We start from the raw sequence: 6,200 nt of genomic DNA on the forward strand, positions 1-6,200 counted from the left end.
CGGATATTATACAGGATTTCCCGGCTCCGGTGATATCCACATTATTAATAGACGCAGGGGGATCAGCAGCAATTATTCTTGGTTTTGGTTTAAATTATTGTCAGAATCTATTCTACGTGTTTCTCGTTCTTTTCTGATCCGCAGCTTTCATCTCCAGCAGAATGAGTCACAATCCGCACAGTGCAACGAAAAATGAGTCATCGCTGCCTCCTGTGCTTACCCCTCTGCCGGGCGAGAGCAGCATCCCAGCTCCCAAATTGCTTCCCCTTGAGCTGCCCTCAGCTGTCAGGATTCTTCTCGTTCTGTACAGCCATGTCCTAGTGCAGTGATGGCGAACCTATGACACGCGTGTCAGTGCTGACACGCGTAGTCATTTTCAGTGACACGCCGGCCGCCGGCCGCGGCCCCATAGAAATTGCTTCTTTCCCAGGGTCTGAAGGAGAGGAAACTCTCCTTCAGGCCCTGGGAACCATATTAATATGTAAAATAAAGAATTAAAATAAAAAATATTGCTATACTCACCTGTCCGACGCAGCCTGGACGTCCGCGAGGGAACCGGCAGCGTTGTTTGCTTAAAAATCGCGGTTTTCCTTCCTTCCTTGAAGTCCCGGCTTGTGATTGGTTGCGTGCCGCCCATGTGACCGAGACGCGACCAATCACAGCAAGCCGTGACGTAATTTTAGGTCCTTCAGGATTTTAAAATTACGTTCCGGCGTTGTGATTGGTTGCGTCGCCCATGTGACCGCACGCAACCAATCACAACGCCGGAACGTAATTTTAAAATCCTGAAGGACCTAAAATTACGTCACGGCTTGCTGTGATTGGTCGCGTCTCGGTCACATGGGCGGCACGCAACCAATCACAAGCCGGGACTTCAAGTAAGGAAGGAAAACCGCGATTTTTAAGCAAACAACGCTGCCGGTTCCCTCGCGGACGTCCAGGCTGCGTCGGACAGGTGAGTATAGCAATATTTTTTATTTTAATTCTTTATTTTACACACATTAATGTTGTTTCGATACCGATACCCGATACCACAAAAGTATCGGATCTCGGTATCGGAATTCCGATACAGCAAATATCGGCCGATACCCGATACTTGCGGTATCGGAATACTAAACAATGGCATCCGATCCGATTTTTTATCGGATCGGATGCCATGCAGGAGGGTCTGTGGGTCCAAACAACAGAGCTCCGGTGCAGAGCGTCTAGGCCTGGGACTTCCGGTAGGCTAGGCGCAGCTCCCGGAAGTCCCAGGCCTCTGCGTCGGATCTGTGTTGTTTGGGCGACATTGCGCTGCTCCCTGCTGCGCCGACCAGAAGTCCCAGGCTGCACTTCTGAGGCCTGAGGAGATAGCTGTCTGGACTCAGGCCCTGTGATAGCTGTCTGGAGGCCCTGTGATAGCTGTCTGGACTCAGGCCCTGTGATAGCTGTCTGGACTCAGGCCCTGTGATTGCTGTCTGGACTCAGGCCCTGTGATTGCTGTCTGGATTCAGGCCCTGTGATTGCTGTCTGGATTCAGGCCCTGTGATTGCTGTCTGGACTCAGGCCCTGTGATTGCTGTCTGGACTCAGGCCCTGTGATTGCTGTCTGGACTCAGGCCCTGTGATTGCTGTCTGGACTCAGGCCCTGTGATTGCTGTCTGGATTCAGGCCCTGTGATTGCTGTCTGGACTCAGGCCCTGTGATAGCTGTCTGGACTCAGGCCCTGTGATTGCTGTCTGGACTCAGGCCCTGTGATAGCTGTCTGGACTCAGGCCCTGTGATAGCTGTCTGGACTCAGGCCCTGTGATAGCTGTCTGGACTCAGGCCCTGTGATTGCTGTCTGGACTCAGGCCCTGTGATAGCTGTCTGGACTCAGGCCCTGTGATTGCTGTCTGGACTCAGGCCCTGTGATTGCTGTCTGGACTCAGGCCCTGTGATTGCTGTCTGGACTCAGGCCCTGTGATTGCTGTCTGGACTCAGGCCCTGTGACTACTACAGCAACCATCATCCAGTGAACTGTGGGGTGTCATTGGCCATTACTGAGATAAGTGAGAGGGAGGCATCAGTGATGGCGAACCTGTGGCAGTCCAGCTGTTGCAAAACTACAATTCCCATCATGGCTGGCCATTCAAAGCAAAGGCTTTGGCTGTAAAGACATGATGGGAATTGTAGTTTTGCAACAGCTGGAGTGCCACAGGTTCGCCATCACTGGAAGAATTCCCCCTCCCCCTCACTTATCTTAGTTCACGGCACCCCACACAAGTTAAATAATAGCAAGACCAACAAAAGAAACCAACTGACAGATGAACAAAGAAGTCACTAAGCAGGTAAGTTAATTCTAATTATACATATTTGTTATTTAAACTATACATGTCGCAAAATTATGTTTTTTTATCAAGGTGACACACCACCCAAGTTATGCTCGGTTTTTTGGCGAATTTTGACACACCGAGCTCAAAAGGTTGCCCATCACTGTCCTAGTGATATCTGTTCCTGGGAAAGCTGGGTGATAAGGGGTGCAACCTGCTACTGGTGGTCAAATAGTCACCCGACATATAGTGTATGTTTTATGCTGCGCTGAGTTAGGGCTCTTTCCCTCGTCCGTGTCTCCGGTACATGTGGTGACATTGACACACGTGAATGGGTCTGCGCACATGTCGGTGTGATCCACAGAGCGTGTGTCCATTGACAAAACACACCATGTCCGTTTTTTACCGTCAGCACGGGCCACAAAACGTCCTGCACACGTGCACTCAGATGACACACATGAATGTCATCCGTGTGACACACACCGGCGCCAGGGAAGAAGTGCTACAGTAAGAGCTGTTCCCCGGCTCCGGGTGCTGAACACGGCTCTCATCATTCTCCTCTGCTCTGCCGTCGATCAGCTCGAGCAGGGAACAATGATGAGAGTTATATTCAAGTGATAACAATGACAGCAGGCGGCGGCTGATGGGATTATTACTCCCATCAGCCCGCGCCTGCTGCCAGTAATAACAGTGACAGAGCGGCGGCTGATGAATACTCCCATCAGCCGCCACCTGTGCTATAAATAAATAAATAAAAAACCCAGTGTGGGTTCCCCTGCATTCCTGGGTGCTGAAACCCTCAATCTGCCAAGATGCGACCGTCCAGGCTGAGAACCACTGGTGAAAGAGCTGCTGCGAGCGCAGCATCATTGACCAGCGGTGACATCATCCAGGTTACCGCCAGTCACTGAGGCTGCGTTCTCAGCTGGGCTGAACTGTGGTGACCTCATCACCATGGGAAAAAGCCAGTGATGAGGTCACCGCAGTTCAAGCTCAGTGAGTTCACAGCAGATCACTGTGAAAAATTCTCACTGACCCCTGTATTCTTGATAACCAGTCTTGCTTAAGCTGACAGCTGAGGGTTGGCAGCCCCAAGCTGTCAGTTTTGCCGGGCTGGTTATAGAAAATAGAGGGGAACCCACAAGATTTTTTTTTTTCTAAATTATTTATTTACAGCACAAGAGCTGACTAATGAATACTCCCATCAGCCGCTCCTGCTGTCACTGTTTTTAGCAGAAGCAAGTGTAGGCTAATGGGAGTAATAGTCCCATCAGCCGCCGCCTGCTGTCATTGTTATCACTTGAATATATAATGCTCTTCATTCTCCCCTGCCTGCAGAGCACGGGAGGATGATGAGAGCCGTCATCAGCACCCGGCATCGGGGAACAGCGCTTACTGTACCGCTTCTTCCCTGGCGCCCGTCCGTGGGGTACTGATGCGGCAAACGGTTGACACATGTGTGCTGCAAGTATTACACACATGGACACTGTCATATCCGGTACCGGAAATATCAGGATGTGTGAAAACCGGCCTTACACCCCGTTCATGCTCCATTCACATCCAGTGCTGCAGTAACAACTTGCTGGCTGTCAGTTAGCTCTCAGGCGATGACCCCTACTTGTCCGGTCTGTGTTGGTTGCAATGCTTACACCAGATACTGTGCACTACTCATAATGCGCTGCACCGGGAACTAGTGTATTACAGCAGTGCATGCCGGCAGAATTGTGCATGCAGCTCTGGGTGTGACTGGCGTAGAAGGCAGAATGTAACTGAATTTGTTCACGACCCTGTTTTAGGGAGCGTCTATATAAAAGCTTGACAATAATCTGCCTTACATAAATCTGCTATGTCTGGATAGAAACAGTAAGGGTTATCATTCACTGACAGCAAGCAGAGATCTTGAGAACGGTGAGGAAGTGAAACATAAAATATATTAGAAAGTTGCAGAACTTTTCATCCTACGATAGATATAGGCTGTCGGCTCTGCGTGATTGTCATGTATTTTGCAGAGCGGGATGATGACGTGTGCCGCCAGTCACGGGGGGAGACATGGAGCGCGTCATCCCGTCCACTGCAGCAGAAGTCTATTGAGTTTCTAAGCTCCGGGGTGAGAGGAGCGGACGCCGCTCACAGCTTTTTTTGTCTTCTTTTTCCATAGGAATTTGCAATAATGTGATAAGCGATTTTCACGCTGCGCTTGAGTCATTGTTGCGCTGCAGACATCAGTCACAAAACCCGTCTGCTTCCTTGGCAGGATCCTCCAGAATACAAAATACCTCTGCGACGTCTCAGGACCAAGCGCTCAATATCTCCACCCGGTACAGAGTCGCGTGGTCGTACAAAACACCTCCATTGTTTACCACTATGTAACGGAGAACATCCTTTTGTAGAGGACGGAGACAACTCTGAACGTGATCGGCCAAATCCACTTACCTATATAGGGGGTCACCCGACTGTTCCCAATGTCAGGTGTCAGGAAAAGGAAGGATTGGGCATGTCGTATTTAAATATGCCTGATCCTTTGCTCAAGCAGGCGATACGTTACTGCCAGAGAAGAACCACCCACATTGAAAACTCATGCACGCCAATCATGCATGTGACTGTCATTAGAAGTAGTTATCATATTAATGATATGGTTAATATATCAGTGCAATGACATCATCAATATAGTGACATCTCAATGACATCATCAGTGCAGTGACATCTCACAATGTTATATAACCAGTGCAGCGACATCACCAATGTAGTGATGTCTCTATGTGACATCATCGGTGGCCAAATAAATGGCCATTATAACCTCGCAGCTTTTCTGGGACGCCTTTATAATGAATCTGTTTCTAGGAAAGTTCTGTGACAGCCAATAAGCCTCCCGACATATTGCACATGCATCTGCCAATACAGTGATCCGACGGCTGATGACCTTAACCATCGGGTGATGGATGAGCTCAGTGACACTAAAGTAGTTTTATGTGCAGGTGATGGTTGGACTTAAAGGTCATATGGAAAAATGTAATGTTTCAAAAATAATTTGCTTTCTCCTCCCCATTTATCACTAAGAAAAAGTTTTTTTGGGGCAAAATCATTAACATTTAACTCACAAATGGAAGTCAAAGTGCAACGATTACACACAGAGGCGGTCACATGTAGGTCTGTGTAATGTACAGTCTAGAATACAGGGTCCAACATGGAGAACTACTGGATATAAGCAAGACCCACACTAACAATCACCACTCAATATCCTGGAGAGAGCAACTCCACACTGTACCCTCAAACTAGTCATAAAGAAAATATAACTGCTATAATACTGCTCCTATATACAAGAATATAACTACTATAATACTGCTCCCTATGTACAAGAATATAACTACTATAATACTGCTCCTATGTACAAGAATATAACTACTATAATACTGCTCCTATGTACAAGAATATAACTACTATAATACTGCCCCATGTACAAGAATATTACTACTATAATACTGCTCCTTATGTACAAGAATATAACTACTATAATACTGCTCCTATGTACAAGAATATAACTACTATAATACTGCTCCTATGTACAAGAATATAACTACTATAATACTGCTCCTATGTACAAGAATATAACTACTATAATACTGCTCCTATGTACAAGAATATAACTACTATAATACTGCCCCATGTACAAGAATATAACTACTATAATACTGCCCCTATGTACAATAATATAACTACTATAATACTGCCCCTATGTACAAGAATATAACTACTATAATACTGCCCTCTATGTACAAGAATATAACTACTATAATACTGCTCCTATGTACAAGAATATAACTACTATAATACTGCTCCTATGTACAAGAATATAACTACTATAATACTGCCCCTATGTACAAGAATATAACTACTATAATACTGCCCCTAT

General features: G+C 47.0%; 1 protein-coding gene across 2 annotated transcripts in view; it reads right to left on the reverse strand.

Annotated features, from left to right (window-relative positions):
- The window catches only part of B9D1 (B9 domain containing 1), a 180,494-nt gene that overhangs the window by 103,365 nt on the left and 70,929 nt on the right, over positions 1 to 6,200 (reverse strand). The window lies entirely within an intron of this gene.

This window comes from Ranitomeya variabilis, chromosome 7 (genome assembly GCF_051348905.1).
Source record: "Ranitomeya variabilis isolate aRanVar5 chromosome 7, aRanVar5.hap1, whole genome shotgun sequence".
NCBI classification, from domain to species: domain Eukaryota; kingdom Metazoa; phylum Chordata; class Amphibia; order Anura; family Dendrobatidae; genus Ranitomeya; species Ranitomeya variabilis.